This window comes from Pongo pygmaeus, chromosome 19, assembly GCF_028885625.2.
Source record: "Pongo pygmaeus isolate AG05252 chromosome 19, NHGRI_mPonPyg2-v2.0_pri, whole genome shotgun sequence".
In the NCBI taxonomy this organism is placed as follows: Eukaryota; Metazoa; Chordata; class Mammalia; order Primates; family Hominidae; genus Pongo; species Pongo pygmaeus.
The window spans coordinates 53,921,024-53,933,900 of record NC_072392.2 but is presented as its reverse complement, the minus strand read 5'-3'; the positions used below and the strand labels follow the sequence as shown (position 1 = coordinate 53,933,900).

At 46.4% G+C, this 12,877-nt stretch overlaps 1 protein-coding gene across 5 annotated transcripts in view; it reads right to left on the bottom strand.

Annotated features, from left to right (window-relative positions):
• Positions 1-12,877, bottom strand: part of ACACA (acetyl-CoA carboxylase alpha) — a 331,795-nt gene that overhangs the window by 268,876 nt on the left and 50,042 nt on the right. The window contains exon 1 of one of the 5 annotated variants that reach the window (XM_054456899.2): positions 8,297-8,570. The exons of 3 other annotated variants lie outside the window; for them this stretch is intronic. The gene's annotated coding sequence lies outside the window, so the exon portion shown is untranslated. Of the gene's footprint in view, positions 1-8,296; positions 8,571-12,877 lie in introns of those variants that run through there. One more of the 5 variants, XM_063655509.1, reaches the window with a different exon arrangement.

Here is a 12,877-nt window from a genome sequence, read left to right as displayed (position 1 = left end):
TCTCGAGTATGTCTTTATCAGCGGTGTGAAAACAGACTAATATACGGGCTCAAGTGATCCTCCTACCTCAGCCTCCTGAGTAGCTGGGACTAGGCGCACACTACCACACCCAGCTAGCTTTTTTGTGATTTTTGTGGAGACAGGGTTTTGTTATGTTGCCCAGGCTGATCTCAACCTCCTGCTCAAGCGATCCTCCAGCCTCAACTTCCCAAAATGTTAGGACTGCAGGTGTGAGTCACAGCTGGTCTGAAATATTTTTAAAATAACTATTTTAGGCCAGGTGCGGCGGCTTGCACCTGTAATCCCAACACTTCGGGAGGCTGAGGCAGGAGGGTCACTTGAGTCCAGGAGTTCCAGACCAGCCTGAGCAACAAAGCATAATGCCATCCCTATTTACGTAAAAAAAAAAAAAAAAAAAAAAAAAAAAGAAAATTTTTTAACAAGAAAGAATTTTTTAAAAGCTAAAAATATGATCACAGCAATGAAAAAACTCAGAAGATAAGGTTAAAGAAAAGCTTTCACAAATCAGAATAAAAAGTCAAAGAGGGCCAGGTGCGGTGGCTCATGCCTGTAATCCTAGCACTTTGGGAGGCCAAGGCGGGCGGATCACCTGAGGTCAGGAGTTCAAGACGAGCCTTGGCCAACAGGGTGAAATCCCAACTATACTAAAAATGCAAAAATTAGCCAGGTGTGGTGCTGCACGCCTGTAATCCCAGCTACTTGGGAGGCTGAGGCAGCAGAACTGCTTGAACCCGGGAGGCAGAGGTTGCAGTACCCAACCTGGGCAACAGAGTGAGACTCCATCTCTCAAAAAAAAAAAAAAAATATTCAAAGTGATGAACAACAGGAGAGAAAAAGAAGATTAGAGAACCTGTTCAGAAGGTCCATATCTAAGTAACGGAAGCTCCCAAAAGCAAGAACAAAACAAAGGGCAAAAATTTTAATCTGATAATCATGCCAGATTGCCACGGTCATTGCCAGATTAAAAAGGCCCAACAAGTGCCTACCATAATGAATAAAAACAGACACCAAGGCACATCACTGAAATTTCAGAAACTGAACACAAGAAAAGATCCTACAAGCTTCCAGAGAGAAAAAAGTTCACATACATTTTAAATGATCAAGAATTTGAATGCCTTTCAGACTTATCAGAAATAACAACAGAAGCTTGAAGGTTATTAAACAATGCCTTCAAAATTCTGAAGGAAAATTATTTTCAATCTAGAATTTCAGACACAATAGGTTGCTGATCAATTGTGAGGAAAGCACATATTTTCAGATAGCAAAATCTCAAAATAATTATCTCCGAGAATGATGCAATTAGAAAACATAATTCATTTTACAAACACCAATGCCATACGGGCACAATAATTCCAGCACTTTGGGAGGCAGAGACAGGCAGATCACGAGATCAGGAGATTGAAACCACGGTGAAACCCCGTCTCTACTAAAAATACAAAAAATTAGCCGGGGGTGGTGGCGGGCACCTGTAGTCCCAGCTACTCGGGAGGCTGAGGCAGGAGAATGGTGTGAACCCAGGAGGCAGAGCTTGCGGTGAGCCGAGATCGCGCCACTGCACTCCAGCCTGGGCAACAGAGTGAGACTCCGTCTCAAAAAAAAAAAAAACCACCAATGCAATAATTGATGTTGGCAAATATCGTAAATATATGTTAAAACCATTGGAAAAACGGTTTTCAGAAAACAACATATTCTTTATTATTTATTATTATTATTATTTTTTGAGATGTAGTCTCGCTGTTGCCCAGATGAGAGTGCAGTGGCGTGATCTCCGCTCACTGCAACCTCCACCTCCCAGACTCAAGCAATTATTGTGCCTCAGCCTCCCAAGTAACTGGGATTCAGGCGTGTGCCCCAACACATAGTTAATTTTTATATTTTTAGTAGAGATGAGGTTTGGCCACATTAGCCAGGCTGGTCTCGAACTCCTGTCCTCAATAGATCCATCTGCCTCGGCCTCCCAGAGCGCTGGGATTACAGGCATGAGCCACCATGCTCAGTGAAAACAACATATTCTTACATATATATATATATAAAATATATATAAAACATATATATAATATATATTACATATACATACATCTTACATATATATTTTACATATATACGTATATAAGATACATCTTACATATATATATCTTACGTGTGTGTGTGTGTGTGTGTGTGTGTGTATATATATATATAGCTTTTTTTTTTTTTTGAGACAGTCTCGCTCTGTTGCCCACGCTAGAGTGCAATGGCCCGATTTCAGCTCACTGCAACCTCCACCTCCCAGGTTCAAACAATTCTTCTGCCTCAGCCTCCCAAGTAGCTGGGATTACAGGTACCCACCACCTCACCCAGCTAGTTTTTTTGTATTTTTAATAGAGACAGGATTGCACCACGTTGGCCAGGCTGGTCTCGAACTTCTGACCTCAGGTGATCCACCTGCCTCAGCCTCCCAAAGTATTGGGATTACAGGCACGAGCCACTGCACCTAGCCATATTCTTACATATTAATTACAAAAGGGAAGAGTATTTTTACAATGGAGAAATCTGATGGATACCATCTTAACTAAGTATTCAAACTAAATATCACCAATATTAGGAAAAACTGACATTATATGCCACTGGATGTGATGCAATAGAAGTATACAACAGGCTAGGCACAGTGGCTCACGCCTGTAATCCCAACACTTTCGGAGGCTGAGGCATTAGGACTGCTCAGGAGTTCAAGACCAGCCTGGGCAACAAAGTGAGACTCCGTCTCTATAAAAAATAAAAAAATTAAAAATTAGCTAGGCATGGTGGCAGGTGCCTATGGTCCCAGCTACACAGAAGACTGATATGGGCGGATTGCTTGATTCCAGGAGGTCGAGGCTGCAGTGAGCCATAATTGCACCACTGTACTCCAGCCTGGGCAACATAGTGAACCCGTCTCAAAAAAAAAAAAACAGAAAAAATTAGTTGGGTGTGGTGGCACATGCCTGTAGTCCCAGCTACTTGGGACCCTTAGGTGGGAAGATCGCCTAAGCCCAGGAGGTTGAGGCTGCAGTGAGCCGTGACTGTACCACTGCATTCCAGCATGGGCAAAAGAGCGAGACCCTGTCTCGAAAACAAAACAATGAACAAACAAAAAAATGTGTTTCGGGCTGGGCGTGGTGGTTCGCGCCTGTAATCCTAGCACTTTGGGAGGCCAAGGCAGGTAGATCACCTGAGATTGGGAGTTTGAGACCAGCCTGACCAACATGGAGAAACTCTGTCTCTACTAAAAATACAAAATTATCCAGGCGTGGTGGCGCACGCCTATAATCCCAGCTACTCGGGAGGCTGAGGCAGGAGAATCGCTTGAACCTGGGAGGCGGAGGTTGCAGTGAGCCAAGATCAGGCCATTGTACTCCAATGTACACGGCCCCCTTTTGTACTTTTAAAATGTTGAACCAGGCCAGATGCAGTGGCCCACGCCTGTAATCCCAACACTCTGGAAGGCCGAGGTGGGCAGATCACCTGAGGTCAGGAGTTCCGGACCAGCCTGGCCAACATGGTAAAACCCTGTCTCTATTAAAAATACAAAAATTAGAGGGGCGTGGTGGAGCGTGGCACATGCCCATAATCCCAGCTACTCGGGAACCTGAGGCAGGAGAATTGCTTGAACCTGGGAGGTGGAGATTGCAGTGCGCTGATATTGCACCGCTGCACTCCAGCCTGGGCAACAAAGCAAGATTGTCTCAAAAATAAAATGAAATAAAATATAAAATAAAATGTTGAAACAGGCTGGGCACAGTGGCTCACGCCTGTAATCCCAGCACTTTGGGAGGCCGAGACCAGAGGATCACCTGATGTCAGGGGTTCAAGACCAGCCTGGCCAACATGGTAAAACCCCGTCTCTACTAAAACTACAAAAAATTAGCTGGGCATGGTGGCACACGCCTGTAATCCCAGCTACTCGGGAGGCTGAGGCACGAGAATTGCTTGAACCCAGGAGGCAGAGGTTGCAGTGAGTCAAGATCCTGCCACTGCACTCCAGCCTGGGGTGGCAAAGAGTGAGACTCTGTCTCAAAAAATAAATAAACAAATAAAATAAAATGTTGAACCACATGAATGTATTGCCAACTGAAGATTTTAAGTAAGTTTAATAAGAAGCTTTCCTCAATTAATGCCATGCTACTCTGATCCCTTATCTCGTATCTGTCAGAGTATTTAGCCAGACAACTGAAATGTTATTCACTTATTTCTTTAATATGTGTTACTACGTAATTGACTCTGGGTTATCTCCTAGATGAGGCTGGGAAAAGTTATTCTCTCTTCCAGAAACAACAAAAAAGAGAGAAATGGAGGTCTTGCTATGTTAACAAGGCTGGTCTTGTACTGCTGGCCTCAAGCAATCCTCCCATCTTGGCCTCCCAAAGTGCTCGGATTACAGATGTGAGCCACCGTGCCCAGCCTCTTCTAATTGTTTTAGATCCACCATCCTCAATGCCTCACAATGCTGTGTAAACACCAGGCTTTCACAGGCTGCATTTTTTTTTTTGAGACGGGAGTCTCGCTCTGTCACCCAGGCTGGAGTGCAGTGGTGCGATCTCGGCTCACTGCAAGCTCCGCCTCCTGGGTTCATGCCATTCTCCTGCCTCAGCCTCCCGAGTAGCTGGGACTACAGGCACCTGCCACCACATTTGGCTAACTTTTTAGTAGAGACAGGGCTTCACCATGTTACCCAGGATGGTCTCGATCTCCTGACCTTGTGATCCGCCCGCCTCAGCCTCCCAAAGTGCTGGGATTACAGGGGTGAACCACCGTGCCTGGCCATGCTTCATGTTTTATCAGAATTGCAACAAATATTTCAGTTACAAAACTAGGAGACATAAACTAAGTCGTTATTTCAAACATTATCCTCTAGAAACATTTAGAGGCCTCCAGGTAAAGTGCCATTTTGTGAATTCAGAAAGTTCTAGGATGAATCAATTTATGCTCATAATCTTATTTCATAGAGCTGCATTTGGAGAAAACCAGAGTCTCAAGGAAAAGAACTGGCTCATGGCTGTATAATCTCAACACTTTGGGAGCCCAAGGCAGGAAGATCGCTTGAGCCCAGGAGTTTGAGACCAGCCTGGGCAACATGACGCAACCCCATCTCTACCAAAATTTAAAAAAAAAAAAAAAAATAGACAGGTATGGTGGTGTGTGTCTGTAGTCCCGGCTACTTGGGAGGCTGAGGTGAGTGGATCACTTGAGCCTGAGAGGTTGAGGCTGCAGTGAGCCATGATCGTGCCAGCGCACTCCAGCGAGGGCGACAGAGTGAGACCCTATCAAAAAAAAAAAAGAAAAGAAATTTCTTCCTTAAGGAAATACTGCTTATTTTTTTTTTGCCTTCAAGTCCTACGGATGTGTTAAGGCATTATACTTTATATTACCTAACAGAGATCTATGCTGGAGACATTTACAGGTTAAAGCAAAAATTCCTAATTCCTTTGTAGCTACAACATCCTATGCAGTTTTAGGGAGGCAGTTTTAAGTTGCAAATTATGTTAATAATCTGTTAAAGTAGAAGATTAATGGTAATTATCTCTATAGTTAATAGGAATTTTTTAGCCAATGAGTCTCTACTTTTATTCGCTTTTTTGTAATCTTACCGTTTTACGGGTTTGGAAAGATGCTTGACACATAGCTCCTATAATAATTATTATTTTTTTTTTTTTGACACGGAGTCTCACTCTGTCACCCAGGCTGGAGTGCAGTGGCACAATCTCGGCTCACTGCAAGCTCTGCCTCCCGGGTTCACGCCATTCTCCTGCCTCAGCCTCCCGAGTAGCTGGGACTGCAGGCACCCACCACCACGCCCGGCTAATTTTTTGTATTTTTAGTAGAGATGGGGTTTCACTGTGTTAGCCAGGATGGTCTCGATCTCCAGACCTCGTGATCTGCCAGCCTCAGCCTCCCAAAGTGCTGGGATTACAGGAGTGAGCCACGGCACCTGGCAGCTCCTATAATTATTAATCTTTAAGAACATGTTAGATAATGACACAACTTTTTTTTCTGAATTACAGAAGGATTCTCTTCTCCTCCCACAATTGAAAATACTAATTTCTACTGTATTATTCCACAGTTTCTATTTTAATTTACTTTTTTCCTCAACTAAGACTATTAGGATATTAGCCATCCAATTACAGGAAAAAAAGATTTTAAAGAAAGAAAAACACTAGCCCTAGACCTGTTAAACCAGTCCACGTGACAGGTATAAAAATTTTCCCAGTCATTGACTGCAAAGGAAATAGTCTTACATAGTGATCTACACCTGAACCTATTCACAGCACTTTAGAGAGGTCAACATCAGATGAGAGAGTGTTCTCTGAGGCTGGCTTTCACAATACCAGGTCTTCAGCATTACCTAGCTATTGAACTATAAATTCACTAAGATAAATGCCACCATTTCCCAAGACTTCCTTTTTAAAAAGCAATTTAATCTTATGCTTGATGTATTTCTATTATGCACTGGTAAATCAAAACAAAACAAGCCTGGCGTGGTGGCTCATGCCTATAATCCCAGCACTTTGGGAGGCCGAGGAGGGTGAATCACCTGAGGTCAGGAGTTAGAGACCAGCCTGGCCAACATGGTGAAACCCTGTCTCTACCGAAAATACAAAAATTAGCCAGGTGTAGTGGCACACCTGTGTAATCCCAGCTACTCGGGAGGCTGAGGCAGGAGAATCACTTGAAATCAGGAGACGAAGGTTGCAGTGAGCCGAGATCGCACCATTGCACTCCAGTCTGGGTGACAGAGCAAGACTCCATCTCAAACAAACAAACAAAACAACAACAACAAAATTCTACAACAGTAGTAAACACAGATGGCTTCATAAATTAATACTTTACCTTTGGCATCTTTCATATGCCCACTTTAAAATGTTTAATATTCTTGGGTTCACATCAGTCCTCCTGTTACGCATTCAGTTTTACTGAGAAATGAAGAAACTGAGGCAAGAGAAGTGGGAAGAAACTTGCTATTTGTAGCAAGCAGGCATCTATCTGGACAGGTAAACTGTGGTCCTGCTCTATTAGGCCACAATGCTTTTCTGAAAAGTGCCTGTCAAATAAGCAGCACAGAAATCCTTCTCATCACAGACATCCAGGGCATCCCCCTCAAGAAGGGACAAATATGAGTATTCCTCCCTGCTGAGGGAGAAGAGACCATGTAACCAAAGAAAGCATGCTTCTCAATCTATACTACCGAATTGGGAGGGAAAAAATGAATGGAAAGAGAGAGAAAATCCAAGGAAATAAACTTCTGAGACTGAAGATGTGGTTATTAGGTTTATCCACACATTAGGAAATTACTGAAACATCGCTTAAGTAGAAACGGAATTAGGAAGGCCTAGGGTCTTTTTTTATTCCAATCTTAAACCCCCAAACAAAAATATCTGAAATTAAACTACTTCTCCTGAGCAGTTATATTCTTAAATGCCTCTATAAAACCCACAAGGCCTACACGAAGTCCCTGATTTTTAGAGGTGATTTCAAGTGTCCATTAGTGTCCACTCTCCCACTCCCAAATCCAAAATAATGTTGGCCCCGATCCGGGCAGGACCTTCACGCACATTTTCCTGTGAAGTCATTAGCTTCACATCAGCTTCCTACGTCCTATTTCCAGTAACTTCCCTTGATCAGCATGGCAAACGAGAAGGAGAGAGTAACAAAAGGCATGTACATTTACTACGTCCCTCGCAGAGAACATAATAAAATCCTGGGAACAGGAACTGGCAGAGACAACCTGCCTGGCCCTGGCTCTCGCCACGATACAAAGGCACGGAGAGACCAAGTGAGGTCTGCACCCCACACCTCACTCTGCAAGAGAGAGAGGACTTTCAATGCAATCAGACCCAACCCGCAACGCCCCCTTCCCACGTGGTCTTCTCCCTCTCCCGAGCCCAGAATCGGATTGGAGAGGGGTCTGGAAAGAATCAGACCACGCTGGAGCTGGGCAGGAGGGGTGGGGGGCGAGCTCCAGGCAGAAACTCCAGCCCCTTCCTAGAGGAGCCCTGAACTGTACGCTTCCCAGTTCCGGGATCTGAATTCCCACCTCCCGAGACCCCAGACCTCTCCATGTCTCTAGGGAGGGGACCTCAAGCCCTCAGAGCTGCAGGAAAGGCTGGACTGCCCGGCACCGGGTCTGGACAGTGTGGAGCCCAGGCCGCGTGCGGGCGAGCGGAGGCTGGGAGGCGGCCCCCTGCCTGCCGCCGCCCCTCCCTTGGCCCCAGTTTCTCCAGGTCCCCGGTCACAGGGTCTGGGCCGGCCCTCACCTCACCTCAGGGTGGCAACGTGTGCGGTCGGGCGGTTCCGGAGCCCCTGCGTGGAGGCACTGCTGGGCGGGAGGAGACGCCGGCGGCTCCGGCGATGGCTGACAGGCGCGCAGCACCAGGCCGGCCCGGCACACGGAGAAGGGGCGGGGCTTCAGGGGGCCTGACCCGCCCCCACCCCGCCCCGCCCCTGCCTCCCACCTCAGCCGGGGAGCCCCATGAGGTGACTACGTCTGGGGTTACTCCAGGCCGTTCACCTCCGACCCCGCTCCGGGCTGTGGCGCGGCCAGGGCCGCCGGAGGGCGAGGCGCGGGCCCGAGAGCTCAGCGGCAGCCAATGGGAGGTCGGCGCGGGGCGGGGCGATGTGAGGCGATGCCGATGGTCCGAGCGCGGATCTGCCATTCCGGGCTGAGCGGCTAGAGGGCGGGCGGGCCGCGGGCGGGATCTGGGCAGTCGTGGCGCCCCTGGCCAGGCCTTCGCGGCCCCTTCTGCCACAGCCGGGTGCGGGGCCAACCCCTCGGCTCCTCCTCCTGGCGGAGAGGGGAGTGGGGAAAGCGGTCCCGCATGCGCCTCGCATCAGGGACAGAGGCGTCCCAAGTGAGGGGCCAGGACTAGCCGGCCTGTAGAGGGGGGAAAGGGAACCCAGAATTAAGGCGGGCTGAATGGGGCAGGCGATGTGCGGGCCTGTTTAATTGTCTGTTTAATCCTAACACATTAACAAGGGGTGGGCAATCGCGTCCACTACCTGTCCTCATCACGCTGGCTGGTTTCCAAGTCTGGGCGAGCTAAGTAACCCCATGCTGGAGCTCCATAACCAGCCCCCCGTTTCGCTCCTCAGCCCCGAGACAGCCCACTCGAAAGGTGTTATACATGCTGGATCCTGGCGTGTTGAGGAGAAGCCTCAGTAAACGAAGCTCAGTAAGAAGGGGAATGTACCAAAGAACCACCGTCTTCTGCCTGCCCGGAGCAAAATAGTTGCCAAAGCGTTCCAGACTTTTCGGATTGGAGAATGCTTCCCGTCCTCCACGGTGCGCACGCCGAGCCTTTGAGAGGAAGCCAGTCGGTGTCTCTAGTTTTGCCAGTTACTTCATAGCAAGACTTTTATGGTAGCTGTGTGTTGAAAATTAATAATAACTGGAAGGGGTCCCAACAATACAAACATTGCGTAGGGAAGAAACTTGGAGAAAATTGCACTTGAGAAGAACAGGGTGAACTCAGCCCTTCCAAGGAAGAATTTAATGAAGCATGCAGCGCACCTTCTTAATGCTTACAAACTTGTGAGGAAGGCCAGGAGAGGTGCAGAGGATGACAGTTTGGTAGGAAGAAGTTCTACGCCAGAGGGTAAAAAGTGAATAGATAGAAATACATGCCCAGGTAAGAAGTTCTTGGCGGAAGCTGAGGCAGGAAGAGGGAAAGATTGGTCAACAAGGAACAATATTTATCTAGGAGCCCTCATAATCCCACTAAGTGGGGCTTCCCTAAGAATTTATCAACTCATTTTTAAAATAATAGGGTCAAGCACGGTGGCATGTACCTGGACTGTAGTCCCACCTACTCAGAAGGCTGAGGTGGGTGGATGGCTTGAGGCGAGGAGTTCAAGGCTATATGTAGTGTACTGTGCCTGTTCCTGTGAATAGCCACTGCACCCCAGCACTGGCAACGTAAAAAGACCCCATCTCTAAATAAATTAATTAATTAAATAACAGGGACTGGAAGCAGAGAACTTAGGAAAGAAGATGTGGACTTTAGAGAACAGGGATTCATATTTCACAATAATTATATCACTGATATATCAATCAGTTGGACAAAGGTAGTGGGGGGAAAAAGATAATTGAGCAAGACTTCCTGGTTTAAAAGTAAGATGTTTGATTTGACTCACCGAAAAAAATGGCCTGGGAAGAGGGAAGCCTTGCCTTTCCAAACAGCAGTCTCTGAAGCTGACATGAAGGGAGTGACTTTAAAAGAACTAAAAACCATGCGGTTGCCTCTTATTTTTCTTTTACCTTTCCTAGATCCTATTAAGTAATAGGAATTCTTTCCCCAGGATTCTTTTTTTTTGAGATGGAGTCTCGCTCTGTCGCCCAGGCTGGAGTGCCGTGGTGCAATCTCAGCTCACTGCAACCTCCGCCTCCCAGGTTCAAGCGATTCTCCTGCCTCAGCCTCCCGAATAGCTGGGACTCCAGGCACACACCACCAAGTCCAGCTAGTTTTTGTATTTTTAGTAGAGACAGGGTTTCACCATGTTGGCCAGGATGGTCTCGATCTCTTGACCTCGTGATCCGCCCGCCTTAGCCTCCCAAAGTGCTGGCCACAGGCGTGAGCCACCACGCCAAGTCTCCCCAGATTCTTAATGGTGTTGCTGTTTACCAGCTTTAGGAGCTCTGCAAAACCAGGGATTTACCCTCAAAAACTGTCCTTATGTGAAATTTCAGCCAGCCCCTGCATGTCCTGCTTTTGACCTCACTGATTATTTTAAATAATTGAGCTTTCTAAAGAACTGGCCAAAGAAAGGCCTAATAGAAGCTGCAGTGAAAAAAAGTAATTAAGGAAGGATGAGTTACGATACCAAGGTCACTTACAGAGGATCTAATAATCTAATTGTTATCACCAAATGCTAAGACAGCTGGGCAGAGAATGAGCAAAGAGCTGTGTCTTTAAGACAGTACAACTGGAATTTCAGCAACCCCTGAGTGTTAACGGTGTTTGGTGCATGCCACAACCTGCCCATCCCTACTGTAGGTTCTTTAGAGCTGCTCCATGAGTTATTGCTACACAAGCTATTACGTCTGTAAGAGGCGGAGGAGGAGAACCAAAGGGTGGAGAGAACTTACTATATTAGACTAACAATACTATATGAGACTAACAAATGGAAGAGAAGGATGAGTGGTACATTTCTAGAAGCTGATACTAGAGGTCTGTTATGGGTTGGATTGTATCCCAAAATTCACATGTTGAAGTCCTAACCCCTAGTACCTCAGAATGTGAGTATATTTGGAGACAAAGTCTTTATAGAGGTAATTAAATTAAAATGAGGTCATAAGGGTGGGCCCTAATCCAGTATGACTGGCGTCCTTATAAGACGAGGCAATGAGGACACAGACACATATATGAAGACATAGGGCATCCATGGCCATCTACAAGCCAAGGAGAAAATATCAGAAAAAAACTAACTGCTGACACCTTAATCTTGGACTTCTAGCCTTCAGAACTGAGGAAATGCGTTTCTGTTGTTTAAGCCACCAGTCTGTGGTACTGTTATAGCAGCCCTAGAAAACGAATACAAAATCCCAAATATATGACTTCCAGGGTTTTCAAGGTGATGTAAAGGTATTAGGGATTCATCCTGAGCATCCCAGCTACCTTCCAACCTTCAAGTTGCTTTCTTATCTTCCTGTGGGTAAAGTCAGAAAAGTATGAGAGGTCCCTGTCTTCGAGGTGATTATAATCTATTTAAGAAGACAAAACTAGCACATTAAAACAGAGTGTCTGTGTCACACTCTTTATATAATAGCCATATGAATTTGTAATAGCCATAGATGAGAAAAGATAAATTCTCAAAAATTGATAAACCCAGATATATATAAACATTATATGTGCCACTGTCCAGACAGCTTCATTTGGCATTTTTCGGTCAAATATTTAGATTAGGGCATCGTTTCTCAAAGTATGTCCCACTGACCACCTGATGAAACAAACTCTAGGGTGCGCCGGGCGTGGTGGCTCACGCCTGTAATCCCAGCACTTTGGGAGGCCGAGGCGGGTGGATCACGAGGTCAGGATATTGAGACCATCCTGGCTGACATGGTGAAACCCCGTCTCTACTAAAAATGCAAAAAATTAGCCAGGTGTGGTGGCGCGCGCCTGTAGTCCCCGCTACTCCGGAGGCTGAGGCAGGAGAATGGCGTGAACCCACGAGGCGGAGCTTGCAGTGAGCTGAGATCTGTCTCAAAAACAAACAAACAAACAAACAAAAACACCAGGGTGCTTGTTAAAAATGCAGATTCCCAGCCCTTTTTTTTTTTTTTTTTTTTTTTGTGTGCAGCAGCACAGTCACAACTCACTGCAGCCTCAACTCCTGGGCTCAAGCGATCCTGCCACCTCAGCCTCTCAAGTAGCTGGGACTACAGGGACATGCCACCACACCTGGTTGACTTTTTCTCTTTTTCTTTTTCTTTCTTTTTTTTTTTTTTTTGAGACGGAGTCTCACTCTGTCACCCAGGCTGGAGTGCAGTGGCACGATCTCGGCTCACTGCAACCTCCACCTCCTGGGTTCAAGCGATTCTTCTGCCTCAGCCTCCCAAGTAGCTGGGATTACCGGCGCGTGCCACCATGCCCAGCTAATTTTTGTATTTTTAGGAGAGATGCGGCTTCACCATGTTGGTCAGGCTGGTCTTAAACTCCTGACCTTGTGATCCACCCGCCTTGGCCTCCCAAAGTGCTGGAATTACAGGCATGAGCCACTGGACCTAGCTGACTTTTTCTTTTTTTAAAGCATCCCTAATAGTTAATCACCCTGAAGTTTGAGAACAGTCGTTTAAGATTTATCATTATTGTTCCCCTCTTTGCTGCCAGAGTCTCTGTTGAACAAC